This window comes from Palaemon carinicauda, chromosome 4 (assembly GCF_036898095.1).
Source record: "Palaemon carinicauda isolate YSFRI2023 chromosome 4, ASM3689809v2, whole genome shotgun sequence".
NCBI lineage: Eukaryota > Metazoa > Arthropoda > Malacostraca > Decapoda > Palaemonidae > Palaemon > Palaemon carinicauda.
Genome location: NC_090728.1, coordinates 178,006,979 through 178,026,978, shown reverse-complemented (window position 1 = coordinate 178,026,978; position 20,000 = coordinate 178,006,979). Strand labels below are relative to the sequence as shown.

The following is a 20,000-nucleotide window of genomic DNA, read 5'->3' as shown; positions in this document are numbered from 1 at the left end:
TTATTGCAGTTATCATCATTATCACGGTAATAATAACAATTACTATTATTGTTATTATTATTATTATCAATTATTATAAAGAAAACAATATGATAATAATAACAATAATAATAATAATAATAATAATAATAATAATAATAATAATAATAATAATAATAATTACTATAATTATCAACAGTATCATTACACAGATATAATAATAATAATAATAATAATAATAATAATAATAATAATAATAATAATAATAATAATAATAATAATCATCATCATCATCATCATTATTATTACCATTATCATCATTAGTTTACTGTATATCTTTACTAAAATCACCGGAGAGAAATAAAGATGCCTTAAGAGAAAATGCTTATTTTGCCAACAGACATCACAATATATCTAGCGATATACAAGGATGGAGGGGAGGGATTGAGGGGGGCTTGGGTGAGCCTGTTAAGGGTTTTTGAGAGTTGGGCAGAAAATTAAATGGCGAGATAAGGGGAAGGGTGAGATGGAGAGATGAGGTTTAGTGAAAGAGGATGCCTTTGACAGAAGGCATTGGAGAGGACGCATCAGGCAACCGACCCCTTAATGTAGGGATAACGGTAGGAAAGAAGGCAACCACACTATAAAACACTTATATATTATATACCTGTACAATCACAGAACAATAAAATAACGGTAAGCCCTCCAATCTCTGGAATAACGAATTCAACTTCAGGCTTGACTCCAGAGACAAATGTCTTGCATTTAAACATCATTTACTTGCGTGACATTGAAGGTAAAGCTATGCCGTACAAGAATTTCGGGTATATAAACCCAACCAGTTCTTCTACTCTATCCCAACCAGTTCTTACACTTTAACCCAATCTGTCGTCCAACTCAAACCTAACCAGTTCTTCCACTTAAACCCAACCAGTTCCTACTACTGTCCATTCCATGTTTCTGACAATTCCACAATTTCTACCGAGTCATCGTCCTCAATGCTCACAGCGCTTGCCAATTATTCCTTCCCTGATGCTGTAACGTCCATATTCATAACCCAATTTTTCCAATGTATTTCAAACTCAGCATATTTTCCTTCCTCATATAATTTTACCTCACACAATGAGGATCGATGCCTCCTAAACCACCAACAATAACACAGATGAAAAATGTCACGACCTAAATTTCAAGGAAAACTGTCAGTGATAAGGGAGCCACTCTCATCACAATAGAGCATAATTATAACTTTCCAGTGACAATGCTGGACAATAAAACTCCGGTATTGGGAGTGGGGGGGATTAAGTGTTTACATACGCTAGGTGCGAATGTATGTACCCATATAGCCTATACATTTTGTATAAAGGTATTCAGATTTACATAGGCAAAGATTTATATAAAAGAAAGATTGCCATTTCATTAGGTTAATCCTTCAAAAAGAAAAGGTTAACTACACAGAGATAGAGCTATAAAATGGTTTTCATTATAATCTTTTTAAAAATTTCAACTTAAAAAAAAATTTACATCAACCTGTAACTGCATCTTTGATCAACATTCGTCATCCATCCCGATGGTAGCTTTTGAGGACTGATAAAAAATTAATAATCTCTTTTACTGTGTACGAAAGGACCAGGAATGATTTCATCATTCTGTGAGAAAACTTTTCCCTTCCTAGTTAGAATAACAATGCTACTGGGGAAGAGCCTTGAAATAATTAAGGTACCTACTTCGTCCAAAAGTAAGCAGTGAAACTAAACTTGAAAAACAAAGGCCCAACAGTGGAAGGGAAGCAATCTACTATTATAAGGCTGTGGCCTCATCAAACAACGTTCCAGAGGTATTCTACAGTCCTCTTCAGAAACAATAAAGAGGATTTTGTGATAATGTTCGATATCTACTCTGAAGTACAAATCAAGTTCAATGGAGGTAATTCTAAAATAAAATGGCGTTGAATGGAGGAAATTCTGAGAAAGCAAACGGTGTTAAATGGAGGGTATTCGGGGAAAATGGTGTTGAATGGAAGGAATTCTAAAAAAAAATCATATGATGTTAAATAGAGGGTATTCCGAGAAGATGGTGTTAAGTGGAGGGAAATCTGAAAAAAAATGGTTTTAAATGGATGTTATTTGGGGAAAATGGCGTTAAATTAAAATAATTCTAAAAACCAAATGGTTTTAATTAAGAGGGTATTCCGAGAAGATGGTGATGAACGAAAAGAATTCTAAAAAATGAAATAGTGTTAAATGGAGGGTATTTTAGGAAAATAGTGTTAAATGGAAGGAATTCTAAAGGCCACATGGTGCTAAATAGAGGGTATACTAAGAAGATGGTGTTGAATGGAGGGAATTCTGAAAAATAAATAGTACCGAACAGAGGGATTTGGTGGAAGAGAAAGACTTGAGAGGTATATACTGTGTATGAAAGTCCATGTACATAAGCTAAGAAGATAACTGTTACAGTCATACGAAGAGTTGTAGGTCAAGAAAATATAGACAATACTGGATGCAAGGCCATGTACATTATGCACATGTGCTGTGTACTGAACAGCTTGTTCCATCAAAGCAGTAATACATAAAAAGGAAGTTTCATTACTTCCCGGAGTGAGACGGGACAAGACCCATTTAGGTTGTCTACATTATAATCTTGGATATGCGTAGACAAGAAGAAATGCAGCTAATTCCTGTTTGTAGAATCAGGTGCAGAAGAACAAGAGCACAGAGGGAAAAAGTAAAAAGAATGATCTTGTGTATGCGGTGACAGATTTAACATTTTTTAATCGAAATAAAAAACCAAAGGAAAAATGTGCTTTATTATTTTAATCATTCTTTTAAGGAATATGTCTTTAAAGAATATCAAAATTTTTCTCGAGAACTTGAACAGGCAATACAAAAGATGCGATTGTCATTATACGATGCGTCTTTTTCAAACAATTTAATACAAAAATATCCTTAAATCACGTAAAGTTTAAACCGTAGATTAGTGTTATTATATAGAAAAATCAGTAACCATAAAAATTATCTCTCTCTCTCTCTCTCTCTCTCTCTCTCTCTCTCTCTCTCTCTCTCTCTCTCTCTCTCTCTCCGAGAATATAGAACATCCCAAGTTTGTAAAATTTTCAAGCAGATAAAAGATAGCAGGATATCATTAAGAACAAACGAGGATCGACTATTATCATTCCTAAGATCACCAAGTAACAAAACACGAGAGTACTTGTCCAAATAATAAATAAACCTCCCATTATACATCATTTCATCAATAACTTAATTGCCGTTGCTTTCTGATTTTTCAAACCTTTTAACCACCCATCTGATATTTGATTCATCATCAATGTACTGTATTCGCAATAAACAAACCATAACGGCATACCTGCAATTATAATAGCCAGAATTCATCCTGGCAGTTAGTACAGTAAATTCCAATGTGCGACGACAATCTATACTCTATAGCCATGACTTCCGGTGAATTTCGAACGGCATTTGAGTCTAATATTAGCTATTCCCTTCATTTCCTACATAGCTTATGCATATCATGGGCATTCCAACATACATTATTCATCTGCATTTCGTGAAAAGAAATCGGATTATCTTGCAAAATATTTTATGCACGACTTTTCGCTATATAATTCGATGAAACCATATACATTACTATTGACCTAACTAACCTATATAAACTTATAAATATTAAAAGAAATTTCATGCTCCAATTCAGAAGAAAAAAAATAAAGAAGCAACAGGATAATTATCTGTCACTGGTGAGAAACATCCAATAACTTAATGACAAAAAAATAAAAGGAGACAAACTAAAAATGATGATTCAAGTTTAACAAGTTATCGTCAACACTAGACTCACTCGCTCACTCACGAGAGAGAGAGAGAGAGAGAGAGAGAGAGAGACCCCAGAAACGCAAACGTAATATTACATCATATGCTTACAAGTCATATGCTTACAAGTTCAGGTTGGCGTCTGTCTCTCTCTCTCTCTCTCTCTCTCTCTCTCTCTCTCTCTCTCTCTCTCTCTCTCTCTCTCTCTCTCTCTCTCTCTCTCCCGTGTTCATAGGGCTTCTTTAGACTTCCAGTCTTCAGCTGCACATCGACGGACTTAGGTCAGACATCAATAAATGATATTCTTGAGCAGTCGTATATCACCAATATCGCATATAAATTTCATACACATACGCTAGCAAGAAAGAACACATACACATACAGTATGTACATACATCCGTACACACACACACACACACACACACACACACACACACACACATATATATATATATATATATATATATATATATATATATATATATATATATATATATATATATATATATATATATATATATATATATATATGGGGGAATTGCCGTGGTGAAACAGTTAGTGTATCACCATCATCAGCAATGCTGTATTAGTGAAGAACATCCATACTGGGTTGGTTTGCTGAGAGCGATCAGAATAAAGTCTTCCAACATCACCACTCTTCAGTGCCCAGCGTGTTGATGAAAATGACCAAACACAAGACATGAAGAAGGACATGTCCGAGGCCTTTGCCCTACAGTGGACTATAGTCCATTTCTTTTATCGAGGCAGATTTGCACCGAGTAGCAGCAGTGCCATTTTAGCTCGGAAAAGTTTTCTGATCGCTGATTGGTTAGAATTATCTCGTCCAACCAATCAGCGATCAGGAAACTTTTCCGAGCTAAAAGGGCACCCCTGTGAGTCGGTGCAAATCTGCATCGCTAAAAAAAATTGACTATAGAATCGGCAGCATTTGTTGTTGTTGTTGTTGTTGCTGTTTTGCGTGTTGCAATAAGTAGCAGTAGTAAAAACATTAACGCCATGAAAATCCACATTAACACACTCAAAAGACAAAACAGTTCCCACTTCACTGGCAATTGCCAACACTATATTCCCTGTATTCGGCCATAAATCAATCCTGAGTAGACAATCAATCGGAGTCAGGGCAAAGGGGAATGAGGTGAGGCAGAGATCCTTAAGCGATTTATTGCTACAGAAATTGCAGCACAAAAAGTAAACACGCGGTTCCTATTCCGACTTGAAAATTCAAACCTTGAAAAAGGAAAAGTGATGGGATATCAACGTCCGAGATACGAGGAAAATATAACTTATCTTTTTGCTCTTGTGAACTCATTGCTTCTTTTTTTGATTTGCAGGTTCTTTCACTACAAAGCAAACAATACCATATGTAATCATCAATACAAACGTACGGTACTTTCACAAAAATTATGATTCTTAAAACATACAACTGCACGATTAACGTCATGTACACGATATTAAAAATTAATATATATATATATATATATATACATATATATATATATATATATATATATATATATATATATATATATATATATATATATATGCCATCGGCCGTTACAAGTCTGTCTACTGCAGGATAAAGGACTCAGACTTGTCCTTCCACTTGCGTTTGTTTATGGCCTTTCTATGCGAATCCACACCCGCAAATTTTGTTAGTTCGTCAGTCCATTGTCTTCTCTTCTTTCCTTTCCGTCTTTTGGAACCTCTAGAGACTCATTTTGTTATTATTAATGTTCATCTATCGTCTGTCACTCTCATTGTATGTCCTGTCCATGTTCATCTCTTTTACTTACACGTTATTAGAATATCCTCTATTTTGGTTTGCACTCGTATCCATGTTACTCATTTCCTATCATTATTCTTTCCATTGCTCTTTGAGTTATAACTACCTTATGTTCTAAGGCCCCAAGTTTCTGATGCATAAGTCAACACTGGTAGGACCATCTGATTAAATACTTTTCCTTTTAGAAAAAAGTGACATTTTAATTTTCATAACCTCATTTTGTTTTTACAAAGAAACCTTCTTTTAATGTCAGTCTTGTGTTCTTTAGCTAAATTTAATTTTTCATCGAAAATAAAAACTATTTCATTTTTTCGTTTCTCCAGTTGGCCTTCTCCATGTTCATTTTCTATGGTCCTTTTTATAAAACACATTTTTCTCTTTGGTAAAGTTTCCTACATCAAAATAACATTAACGATCCAAAAACAAATACAACCCACATTCGTTTGCAAAATTCAAGAGATATTTCATTTGTCTAACATAAAAATTCCTTTCGTAACAGAACCGAGACATAAACAAACAACGGACCTTAAGAATAAAAGGCTTAATAGAACTTAATAATTACCGTAAGCTTACTACTAGTATTATTACAGTATTGGCTAATCTTATTGGCATTGTCCTTATGAATTCATTCACTTTAATGTGGCTACATGCGATTTACCCATGAATCTAATACATTATTTCAACTTGAGTTTACGTATTACATGAATGTGCTTTAATTTTTATGGAAAACCCAGATATAATAAAATACTCATTATTGTAACCAAAACGTTCAGGTGTATAGATTATATATACAGTACATACTCTTCTGCGCCACCCCCCCCCCCCCCTTCAGGGATTTAAAGAGCTGTGATATATATATATATATATATATATATATATATATATATATATATATATATATATATATACATAATCAAATATCTATCATATACAGCATATATATAAATATCACACACACACACACCCATATATATATATATATATATATATATATATATATATATATATATATATATATATATATATATATATATATATACACACATATATACATAAATACACACACACACACATATACATATATATATATATATATATATATATATATATATATATATAAATATACACACATACATATATATACAGTATATATATATATATATATATATATATATATATATATATATATATATATATATATATATATATACACACACACACACATCAAGTCATACTAAAAACTACAGAAGGGAGCGCAAAGGCCCCATTTCGAAACCTGGTCAGTAGGATGAAGGCCGCCACGAAACACCAAGAATAACGATAATATTAACACGGTCCACGTCCTAGGAGGAGTCAAGAGCCCCTAGAGAATGACTATCCAATCTAGCCCGACCAGTAGCGAGACGTAAGGGTCACAATCGCTTGCTGCACCCCAGCAGATGGGGATTTTCTTACACGTGAGGATGAACAACTACTAGGGACATATAGGGATCTAGAGTAAACCCACATAAACACCTACATTACCTCTTGGCACAGATACTCCCTCTCCTGCTCCCCCCCCCCACACCCCTATCCCCATCAGCCCCCTATGACAAAACTACCCTTAAAGAATCACTTACGACATCGCCTAGATGTTGGCTCCTTCCTATAAAGGCGATGGCAGCCAAGGTCCGTAGAGCTCGATTATAATTACCTTACTTCCTAACTTGCCGATTCCTTCAAGGTTGCCTATGGTATGGCGTGGGAAGATTCCTAACACTCAGCGTTGACGTATGCCTGGAATCTCTCTCTCTCTCTCTCTCTCTCTCTCTCTCTCTCTCTCTCTCTCTCTCTCTCTCTTCCTTGACTTTTACATAAGCCAGAGCTTACAGTCTTCACTTTAGTTAGTAGAAATATTTATTTGTAAATTGAGCAAATCTTATGAATTCTATAAAACTTATTAATTACGACATCTACTTAGGATTCACTCATGATTCAACTCCACCTAGATTAATATCAAAAGCAGAATACTGTACGAACAAACTACTTTCAGGAAATATAAAAGAAAATCTCTAAAAAAATTTAAAAAGTAGAAAAAAAAATTCTAATTGAAATCACCTTAAAGTGATACATTTATGTTATTTCTCTCTCTCTCTCTCTCTCTCTCTCTCTCTCTCTCTCTCTCTCTCTCTCTCTCTCTCTCAAGCTAGAAATAAATGTTTGATACTTCAATTCACGCAATCAAGGGGCAATCATTCAGCATTGATCACAACAAGTGCCGCTAAATGAATCACTTGAAACAAAAACCCTTCATCCCAGACTACATAATGAACGGCATTAGTCATAATGAACATAAATGTTGCTAATTATAAAGATACAATAAAGTATTTTCTCTACAGACATGCACTCGCATATATATATATATATATATATATATATATATATATATATATGTGTGTGTGTGTGTGTGTGTGTGTGTGTGTGTGCATGTGTGTGTGTGAATGAATGGTTCCAGAGATCGTCAGCCTTTCAGTTCTAAAAGAATCTTCTGATAATATGTTACTGTTATCCAACAAGAGGGAAGCACGAAATACCACAGACGTGAGGTAGCTGCTTTTCTCTAGACAATTGCGAGAAACAACTCATTAGTGTGTGTAGGAGTGGCGTAATTACACATTTTGTTTTTAAGATATTTACATAATTGCATGTATGTTCAACTAGAATACACACTCAACCCACAAGACCATTTAAATAGTCAAGCTCTATTATTATTATTATTATTATTATTATTATTATTATTATTATTATTATTATTATTATTATTATTATCAACCAAGCTATAACCCTAATTGTAAAAGCAGGATGCTATTAGCCCAAGGGCTCTAACAGGGACAAATAGCCTAGTGAGGTAAGGAAATAAACAAACTACAAGAGAATACCAATACTAATACTAATAGCTAATACAAAAAAAATTAGATTAGTAACAACGTTAAAATAGATCTTTCATCCATAAACTGTAAAGAGAGACATGAGTTAGCCTGTTCAACATAAAAACATTCCCTGCAAGTTTGAACTTTTGAAGTTTAACAGATTCATAAGCCTGATTAGGAAGACCATTCCACAACTTGATCATAGCTGAAATAAATCTTCTTGAATACTTTGTAGTACTGAGCCTTACGGTGAGAAAAGAGTAAACCATTTTCCTCTTGCCACATTCTTTGTTACTTACATATTTAAGTAGTCACTAACATAATCTACTCCAAGATATCCATTTTGCTAACCAGATTAAAAAGACAATAGTTATTTCAACCAAGAAGCGAAGAAAACAAATTTATTTTTCTTCAAAGTACTTAAAAACTTTAGTTTCCCTTACACAGTAAAATTTTGCTTTTATTTGGTTACTTGACTCGTCACAAACGGCGGAAATTACTATATCGCACTTATTCAAAAACTTTATGTTGCTTTCTCTAACTTTTGTTATGCGTAAACATGTAGTTGATTACCCACAGACTACCTGTTTTACGAAAAATAAGGAAAACCTTGATAAACATTACGTGTTACTTATTAGATACAAGCTCTTCACCCAACAGTAATGAAGGCTTTATTGAAAGGTCCACCTAAAATCTCCATGTCAGTCACTTTCCTCTGACCAAGAAAAAGATGACGTAACATTGTGGATGGAACAATAAACTAACAGCCAAAAATTACCGTATCATAAACAGCATCAACAAGGACATGTATGTGCCTCAAGTTTGAGCAACACACACAAAGGACAGCACTCCTGCACAAACACATGAACTCAGATCGCACACCTCATCACATTCGCAGCACAAACATGTGGTATAATCTGCACAAACATCATTCGGAAGGAAGACAGCCAAATAAATGTTTCAGGATTCATGTTTCTTGGGATCAGAGGGGCTATAAACATTCTTCTCCTTCTTTGATTTCATCTTTTCTTATTTCAATATTGGGTCACTGTTTCTATTCAGACTTTCACATCTTCCTCTGTCCTGTATATTTTGTTCTCTTAGACCCTATAAAGATTCAACAATAAACTAAAAGCAATATACTGCATAAATCGGATACGAAGAATATCAACTGATGTATTTATGTAACTTCTCTCAAAACACACAGACATATGAACAATATATATATATATATATATATATATATATATATATATATATATATATATATATATATATATATATAATATATATATATATACGTGTTTCTTGTCCCAAAATGTCAGTTTTCATAAAGAAACTCTCATATCCATCAACCAATTTTTTTAATGACTAAGAAACTTTCAACAGCGGGGTAAATCTTTTGCGCAAATATACTGCGACACAAATTTACCTATAAGACTTAATTACTGTATACCCTCATCATCAACATATAATAACGTACAGTAGGTGTAATCCCCGATGCAAATCAAAACGACAGTTCACGGAAACTCGTATATTTTTGAAGGCTTCGACTCCTAAACATAATAGGAGATTTATGTAATCCTATTGCAGTCGTGTAATTAGGCAAATCATAACATAAAAATTCCTAAAGCTCATATCAGTTTTTAATAACATTTCCAGATACAAGTTACGTTATAAATAGAAGCACGTCAAATAGGAAACCTAAGTATTACGTCACGGGCAATTCTTTGCAAAGGAATTATTCATTACGCCAAGATTAATCTAAATATAACCATATGTAAGTGTTCGAATCAAAATTGTAATTATGAGTTGGCACTTTCAAGATCTATAGCACAGTGATAAGACCAGTGTTAATGTATGGATAAAAAACACTGGCTTTAAGACGAAAAGAGGAAGCAAAGCTTGAACAGAGAACAGAGATGAGAATACTGTTGTGGATTATGGGAATATCACTGCTTGTAAGATTGGAAAATAATGAAATATGAAGAATGGCAGGCGTAGTAAAGATTACAGAAGTGATAAGAGTGGTAAGAGTGGCACGACTGAGATGGTGTGGGGAAGTGTTGAGAATGGATGGTGAGGAGAGCTTAGGAGGAACCTGATAAGGGGTTTGGTTAAATCGAGAGGGAGGCAGAGAATAAGATGGGAAGATTAGATGAAGGACAAATATGGAGAGAAGAGGATGCCTTTGATAAATGGCATTGAAGAAGGTGCATCAGGCAACCGACCCCTTAATGTAAGGATAACGGAGGGAAAGACGACAAAGCTTTCTGCTCAAGGAGAGAGAGAGAGAGAGAGAGAGAGAGAGAGAGAGAGAGAGAGAGAGAGAGAGAGAGAGAGTTACTTCTATTCCCAAAGTATTTAGATCCCAACCTTCCTTTTCAAGAAGATGTTTACACTGAGGTCTCAATGGACGAGAGAAGAAAGCTTTCTTTCATCAGTAAATTGTCTACACTCGCTTCACTTCTGATGACTTTTCAGGAAACAAGAAATAGAGAAATGTTCTTTATTCTGCCACTTTCAGACATAAAAACACACAGACATCACAAATACACGTAAGCGAGAGACAGTACATGTGAAAGGTGCCCGGAAAATAATACAAAGTTTATTTATGAAATTTAGAATTGTTTTCAGATGAACATCAAAGATTTGACAAATTGGAGAAAAACATCTGTGAAGAAATAAATTGCTTCATTATACATTAAACCATGGAAATACATCCAAATAACCCCTTTAGAATTCGTAAACAATTAAGACTGCTTACCTACCAGTCCAGTCATCTTCCAATTTCACTATGTATTCAGCAGACTAGTAAATACATTGAGTAGTTTATGCTTATTTGGGCTGCATAAAGGGTCTGTCTCGGTGAGAGTTAGCATGTCATGGTGTGTAGCAGTTAATGCAGCACCCGCCATTTGTTAAGTGTTATCACGTTATATCATTCAGAAACTGCTTTCATTATTACGTTCATGTTTGTTTGTTACAAGTAAAGGAGTTGGGGTTGACGAGATTTCTGTCCTACATCAGACCGGCACAGGCATTAATGATCCACTAACTTGTGGAGAGAAACAGTAAGAAACCCTTTTGGGATTTATCAAAGACACATCTGAGCATTTAGCTACATCATGATGGATAAATACAGTGTTACAAAACTATATACAGATCTTGGAACATTCGGGTTAAAAACCATAACTATTCATGTCTAAAGGCCTTCTATGTTCGAAAAATCGAGGGTAGAAGGATTTCGAAAAAAAAAAATTGAGAAAACGTTCAGGCGCTATACAAAACGTTCAGGTGCTATAGAAAACGCTCAGACTCTATAAAAGAGTAAACAAACCGATGAAACGAAAAGAAAAGGGTCGAGCCATGAAACAAACAGGAAGGGCGCTGGGAGCGGAATAGCTGCTGATTCACGGCGTTGAAGTCGAAACGGTTCAACAACACTATCACTTTCAAGGGGAACTTCGACCTTCCGAACTGAGGTAATGAGAGTAATCAAAACCCGGCTGCACTACTTCGAGACACTTGGTAAAATCGTCAGACTGTCTGTGAGCGTGATTCTTTGTCACGTCAAGTTATGACTCTAAGCTATGCAAACGTATTAACAATGTTAAACATGTCTACTAGATCTACAGGAAAATAGGACCGAATCAAAAGATTAATAAGATTGTGGGTGAGAGAGTTAAGTACTTATCACTGATGATATTGTAATATATGTAAGGTGATGTTACGTAAATCGTTAGATTAGTGACTGATAAGGTTTCTACATTAATTCTTTGTCGTGTGAAGATTTACATATTTCCTTTAATACACCCACCACCACACGGGCAACATAATTTAATTCATCAAAAGATAATCTTACGGCTAGTTAACAAGTAGGCCTAATTCGAATTTGGGAGGTATAGGAATGTGTTTCGGGAAATATATATATATATATTTTTTTTTATATTTTTAAATCCCAGCTTTGATTCGAAAGAACATAGGTCAAAAACATGAATTTCTACAAATCATTACCGTAGATTTTTTTCAATAACAATAACTGATTAGAGTTTGACTGAATCTTAAGTCTCCTTGTAGCGTGTAATATTTAGTTTCGTTTTCGATATATATTTGTCTGGTTGATAAAAATATAGGTTCAGAAGGTTTGATGTTGGAGGAGGTATACGCTCTGCTTTTACTCTTTTTACTATTATATCACGGGTCTTTCATTACGTATTAACCACTTAACAGTTACCGTGCTTTTAATGTCTTAACTTTTACTTTTTTATAGTATGCTGTTACAGTTATCATGCAAACATCCAGGTAGATTTTTATAACAAGACACTTCGTTGCAGTTAATTTGTAACACACTAATTTATATATTAAACATGATTCTCTCTCTCTCTCTCTCTCTCTCTCTCTCTCTCTCTCTCTCTCTCTCTCTCTCTCTCTCTCTCTCTCTCTCAAATGCCATACGTATCTCCCCTACATAATAAAGAGCACTCGGCTCTCTTTATCCCTCGTTAGGGGGAGAGGGAGTAGTCATACTCTGGTGAGAGGATGGTGTGTGCATTTCTATCTAAATATTTAGCCGTCATTTTTGTCGAGTGGCGTACACACACACACACACACACACACACACACACACACACACACACACACACATATATATATATATATATATATATATATATATATATATATATACATACATATATATATATACACATATATATATATATAAATATATATATATACATATATATATATATATATATATATATATATATATATATATATATATATTCAAAATTCACGTACTTAATCCATGTGTTTTCGGTACAAAAGGCTCCTTTGCATAGCGTGAAGAGATATACGTATTTGCACATGGTTGAAAGATTGTCCGTCATACGACTCAGATTGAGTCAAATAAGCAATGCCAGACTTTGTAAATACTTTGAAGTCTATCTAGAAGACACAACAAATAGGCTATATAAAAAAAATGCAGTGAAAGTGTAGATAAACACATCACTCCCATTAGGTTAAGTGTCTGTATTTATATACTATATACAGGAAGTGCATATATACACGTACATATACAGGTACACCTACACCCACGTGCGAGTGCGTTTGAATTTCCCGATAACTAGATCTGTCAGGCTTTCATAGATGACACTTGACCTTTATACTAAGGTTTCAAGGATAAACAACTATGAGTTTTTATCAAAAGGCCACATAATAAGAAAATGTATGAAAAAAAATCACACACAAAAATAAAATCATTATACATTCTGCTGATACACCCACATGCATAAGTATTGATATGAAAATTGACGGAAATTATAAGGTTCCGTACTACTAGGGTTGAGAGAGAGAGAGAGAGAGAGAGAGAGAGAGAGAGAGAGAGAGAGAGAGAGAGAGAGAGAGAAAGAGAGAGAGCATATTATAATCTCCGGAATCTCATACTCTATCCATAAAACACAACCTTTAAGAATAAACAACTACTAATAACTCACACACTGCTAAAAATATAACATCTAATTAAATGTAAATTAGTTGAATGAATCAAGCATGGGACACTTTCAAAAATTTCTGGAAAACTAAATTAAGCAACTGACGATGATTTGCATCATAATAAAGTTGAAGATGAAAGACGGGGAAAGAATGGGGAGGGGCGGGAGGAACCTGTTAAAGGGACAAGATCGAGAGGGAGGCGGAGAATTAGATGGCGAGATAAGGTGAAGGAGGATATGGAGAGAAGAGGTTTGGTGGAAGAGGATGCCTTTGATAGAAGGTATTGGAGAGGGCGAACAGGCAACCGACCCCTTAATGTAGGGATAACGGTGGCACAGAAGAAGACAGTATTCAATCAAAGAAGAAGACAGTACTCAATTAAAGAAGACAGTATTCAATCAAAGAAGAAGACGGTACTCAATTAAAGAAGACAGTATTCAATCAAAGAAGAAGACAGTACTCAATTAAAGAAGACAGTACTCAATTAAAGAAGACAGTATTCAATCAAAGAAGAAGACGGTACTCAATTAAAGAAGACAGTATTCAATCAAAGAAGAAGACAGTACTCAATTAAAGAAGACAGTATTCAATCAAAGAAGAAGACAGTATTCAATCAAAGAAGAAGACAGTACTCAATTAAAAAAGACAGTATTCACTCACAGAAGAAGACAGTATTCAATCAAAGAAGAAGACAGTACTCAATTAAAAAAGACAGTATTCAATCACAGAAGAAGACCGTATTCAATCACAGAAGAAGACCGTATTCAATCAAAGAAGAAGTCAGTCCTCAATTAAAGAAGACAGTATTCAATCAAAGAAGAAGACAGTATTCAATCAAAGAAGAAAACAGTATTCAATCCTAGACGACAGTATTCAATCAAAGAAGAAGACAGTCCTCAATTAAAGAAGACAGTATTCAATCACAGAAGAAGACAGTATTCAATCAAAGAAGAAGACAGTATTCAATCACAGAAGAAGACAGTATTCAATCAAAGACGAAGACAGTATTCAATTAAAGACGAAGACAGTATTTAATCAAAGAATAGAGTATTCAATCAAAGAAGACAGTATTCAATCACAGAAGAAGACAGTAACAGTATTCAATCACAGAAGAAGACAGTATTCAATCCAAGAAGACAGTATTCAATCAAAGCAGAGAGTATTCAATCAAAGAAGAAGAGAGTATTCAATCAAAGACGAAGACAGTATTCAATTAAAGAAGACAGTATTCAATCAAAGACAGTATTCAATTAAAGACGAAGGCAGTATTCAATTAAAGATGAGAGTATTCAATCAAAGAAGACGACAGTATTCAATCAAAGAATAAGAGAGTATTCAATTAAAGAAGACAGTATTCAATTAAAGAAGAGAGTATTCAATCAAAGACAGTATTCAATCAAAGAAGAAGACAGTATTCAATTAAAGAAGAGAGTATTCAATCAAAGACAGTATTCAATCAAAGAAGAAGACAGTATTCAATCACAGAAGAAGACAGTATTCAATTAAAGACGAAGACAGTATTCAATTAAAGAAGAGATTATTTAATGAAAGAAGAGATTATTCAATGAAAGACAGTATTCAATCAAATAAGAAGACAGTATTCAATTAAAGAAGACAGTATTCGATCATAACGGGGATTGTTTAACGGCATTTCATCCGAGTAAAAGTAAAATTAATTTCCTCAATTCATGGAATAAAAACCATCACTTCCCTCAGATATACGACGTTAAAATTTCCACTCTTCCCATATAGCTATCTCGCTTAAACTGAACTCTGCAAAAATAGCTGACATTTTCTAACAACCCTTAATCCGTTCCAACCCGGCACAGATCCACCAGAGATCTGGAATATTACTTTCTATTTGTACAAAAATAGTGTTTTTGAATACTGCTACGAGAGACAGCTGTAACACTGCAAGAATTGAACCTTATAATTGAGCATATAAAAATGAATGCTAAAATAAATGTCTATTTCAAGAACATTCATAAAACACCTTTTGAGTTGTACACTAAGTGAGCTATAAGTAATCGTACTTAAGAAAAAAGATAAAATTAGTATAAAATATAAAACAATTATCAAAATAAAATAAAATAAAAATAGATAAAAGTAAATATAGCATATTAATGGGAAAGAGAGAAGGGAAACAACATAGACAAATAAAATAAACGAACTTGAATGACATGAGAAAATAATTAACGAGCTTTGATAAACTGTAAAATGATGTGTGATAAAAAAAATGAAAACTGGCATGGCATAACACAAATAATGAAAGGGAACAACACATATAATTCTTTAAAATAAAGGGGTGCAGCGGCCTATTAAATAGAGGGAAAATGCACCGAAATAGAATAAAAACCATAGCTGCCTATACAACAAAATTAGAAGAAACGTTGGGAAATAATTGGCTGAATAAATTTTTATTATAGTAAAATTGATTTGCCTCACAATAAAATGATATTGAAATTTGTTATAAAAAAGAATTAGAGAGGATTGGCCAGACCAAATTATTATTATCATTAGTTGCTATGCTACAAACCTAGTTGGAAAAGCAGAATGCTATAAGCCCAGGGGCTCCAACGGGGATAATAGCCCAGTGAGGAAAGGAAACAATGAAAAATAAAGTATTTTAAGAAGAGTGAAAACATTAAAATAAATATCTCCTATATAATTTATAAAAACTTTAACAAAACGAGAGGAAGAGAAATAATGTAGAAGATAATAGTGAAATGGAAAGCGTTGCATTATTAACGGAATAGTCTACTACAAATCGTAATATTTTCCATAAAATAGGCAGTAGTTAGTAAGGCATGATAATATGATAGAGTAAAAAATTATGAATTAATTCATTACAATTCTAAAAGAAAATATCAGCTCCCTTGATATGGGAGAAGCACACTCTAAAATCAATCCATTTTTCTACAGTCTTGGGTAGTGCCATAGCCTCTGTACCATGTTCTTCCACTGTCTTGGGGAAGAGTTCTCTTGCTTGAGGGTACACTCAGGCATACTACACTGTTTGTTTACTTACTTCCTTTCCTTACTGATCTATTTTCCCTGTTGGATTTCATGGGTTTATGGCATCCTACTTTTCCAATTAGGGTTGTAGCTTAGATGATGATAATAATAATAATAATAATAATAATAATAATAATAATAATAATAATAATAATAATAATAATAATAATAATAATAATAACACAAACTCATAAAAGGAATAAAAGGGAGAGTGACCTTGTAACGAACAAACACGGGGATAACCGAGTTAAAAAAAATCGAAGTTAATTACTAAATATCAACAATGGTTTTGTTATGAAAGTGAATTTCAATCCCATAATTCGTCATTCATTATGAAAATATCGACCAATTTTCCCATTTGAAAAATACGTATTGAAAAATACAAGAATATTATTTACAATTAGTGAAAACCCAGTTTTGTAATATACACTTTAATAGTTGAAGAGTAATTGATAGCCGAAACCATTTATGTGAGTGTTGGTACAAAAAAAAAAAAGAGAGAGAGAGAGAGAGAGAGAGAGAGAGAGAGAGAGAGAGAGAGTAATATGAAACGACAGTTGCCACCCAGCACAGGAACACATCATGAAAACATAAAAAGAGAAACAAAAATAGTTCCATCCTTATACTTCTTGATGTGTCCTAATTAATCCACGACAGAAAGCAGGAATGTGTACTTTACCTCCAAAATTGCTAGGACGACAGTAGCTCTGACATTCATAGAAGATTACTTTTCTTATTGCAAGTATATATATATATATATATATATATGTATATATATATATATGTATATATATATATGTATATGTATATGTATATATATATATATATATATATATATATATATATATATATGACCTTTTTTCTGATTGGGGACTAGCGATACTAGTCAGGACCACCCATACCAGGTTGGTCTGTTGTGAGCGATCAAACAAAAGTCTCCCACCATCATCAATCCGCAGTTGGCTAGCGTGGTGATGAAAACTGGTCAAACCTTGACATGAATAAGGACATGTCTGAGGCCTTAGTCCTGCAGTGGACTAAAAACTGCTGCATTTGTTTTTGTATATATTGTGCAGTATATATTATGAGCATGTAGATATATAAAATACATCCTTATTTCTCAGAAAATCCCCATAAATAAGGAGATTATTATTATTATTATTATTACCAGCCAAACTACAACCCTAGTTGGAAAAACAAGATGCTATAAGCCCAAGGGCTCCAACAGGGAAAAATAGCCCAGTGAGGATACCTTGTGAATAATCTCTCTAGGAGAGGCGACTTAAGCAGAATCAGAAATCCCATCTCAAATTCTGAATATTTAATAAAATAAAAACATTCCTCATTTAAGGAATTTTAAAAAACCCTCTGCACATTCTGAATTAAGTGCCAAGATCATGTAACACTTAAATGAGTCAACTATCAGTGTCTCATAACACACCTTCAGTCTCAATTATGCTCTTGGAACATTATCTTTATAACGATAAGCCTTGACGACAGGTTCACCTCTTTAATCTAGCATCAGCACAACTGAAAGAATATCTCCTCTCTTCTGGTCTTCATGCTTCAAGAATATCTAGAAACAGGATCAAATTAAATTCTAAAAAAAGAGAGAGAGACTCTTATCAAAATATGAAATATCTTTAATTATATTAAGTATATACAGACACGAATATATGACATTCGATATCATATTTATTCCGACATAATGAAATAAAACACCCGACACAAAAATAATTGCCCAAATTACGGTTGGTTACCGGTGCAAAAATATTACAAACGAATGCAAATTAAATAATCGTGTTACTCGACCTCTATCACGCGATGACTGATGAGCTATATATACAATACCGCTTTATTGCAAAACACCTTTCACAATAAATCTTTTCTTCTTAAATGCTTGGACAGCTGACAAGTGATTTAGAGTAAATCCATCTACTTTCGAAGTCAACATTTGTGAGAAATTTGCTATAATAAATGTTGGGACTCCTTTCAGTCAAACTCACATTCAACAATGTTTATCTTGCAGTCAAGTACCAGCATCACTTACACAAATCAATCTGCAGAACAGGCAGATGCGTGGGTCCACAAATTGAATGATAAAAAGAACGGAGGAAAGTAGAATCAGACAAAAAATAAAATTAACTTTCAGTAATGATTCATAATTAATTTTTGTACTCAAGGGTTCTGCTGATTGCTTAGAGTTGAAGTCAAAACACACACGCAATGGCATTATACCTAAAATGTGTCTCTAAACAGCTAAAAACACTATACATAAAATATGTCTTTAACCAGCTAAAAACACTAGTATTGACTTACATCAAAATATTATAGTGTTTATAACGAAATATTTATTTTCACATAAAGAAACCTAAAAAGAAAAAATATGATACCCACATTTGTGTGTCCTTCACGGGAGCCGAGGACGGAGTCCCTCATCCATCAACTGATTTAAAGACGCTCCTCTGGCACACCCAGGGATCAACCCCCCCCCCTCTCTCTCTCTCTCTCTCTCTCTCTCTCTCCTCTCTCACTCTCTCATCTCTCTATCTCTCTCTCTCTCTCTCTCCTCTCTCTCTCTCTCTCTCTCTCTCTCTCTCTAGAAAAGGAGTAAAAGGAGTATGGGTGTTGTCCATCCGTTGCCTTGCGCGATGCAAATACGACAATATAGCAAGACATACGACATTTTCAAATTTCTCAAACCACGCCCCCAATGTTAACGAAACTACGTATATGTATGTGTGCTTGTGTTTGTTTGTGTGTGTACGCGCGTTTATCAATCTGAATTATCCCATTTCCCATGATATAATTCATCTGTTCACTGAGATACACGCACATTACCGTTAAAGAATAGTTTACATTTCCCAAACTCAAAACATAACGTCCACAATAAGGACAATATAAACATAAGTTAAAAATAACAAGAATAGTTTTGAATCATAACAAATACGTAGGTGTAGGTAACTTCAAATAAATGAG

The 20,000-nt window shown here is 33.9% G+C and overlaps 1 protein-coding gene and 1 long non-coding RNA gene across 3 annotated transcripts in view; both read right to left on the bottom strand.

Moving 5' to 3' along the window:
* The window catches only part of LOC137640242 (uncharacterized), a 72,070-nt gene extending 52,565 nt beyond the window's left edge, over positions 1 to 19,505 (bottom strand). Inside the window, exon 1 of the long non-coding RNA XR_011044320.1 lies at positions 19,419 to 19,505. This is a non-coding gene — a long non-coding RNA (uncharacterized lncRNA). The remainder of the gene's footprint in view (positions 1 to 19,418) is intronic.
* Positions 1 to 20,000, bottom strand: part of Snrk (SNF related kinase) — a 480,315-nt gene that overhangs the window by 154,177 nt on the left and 306,138 nt on the right. The window lies entirely within an intron of this gene.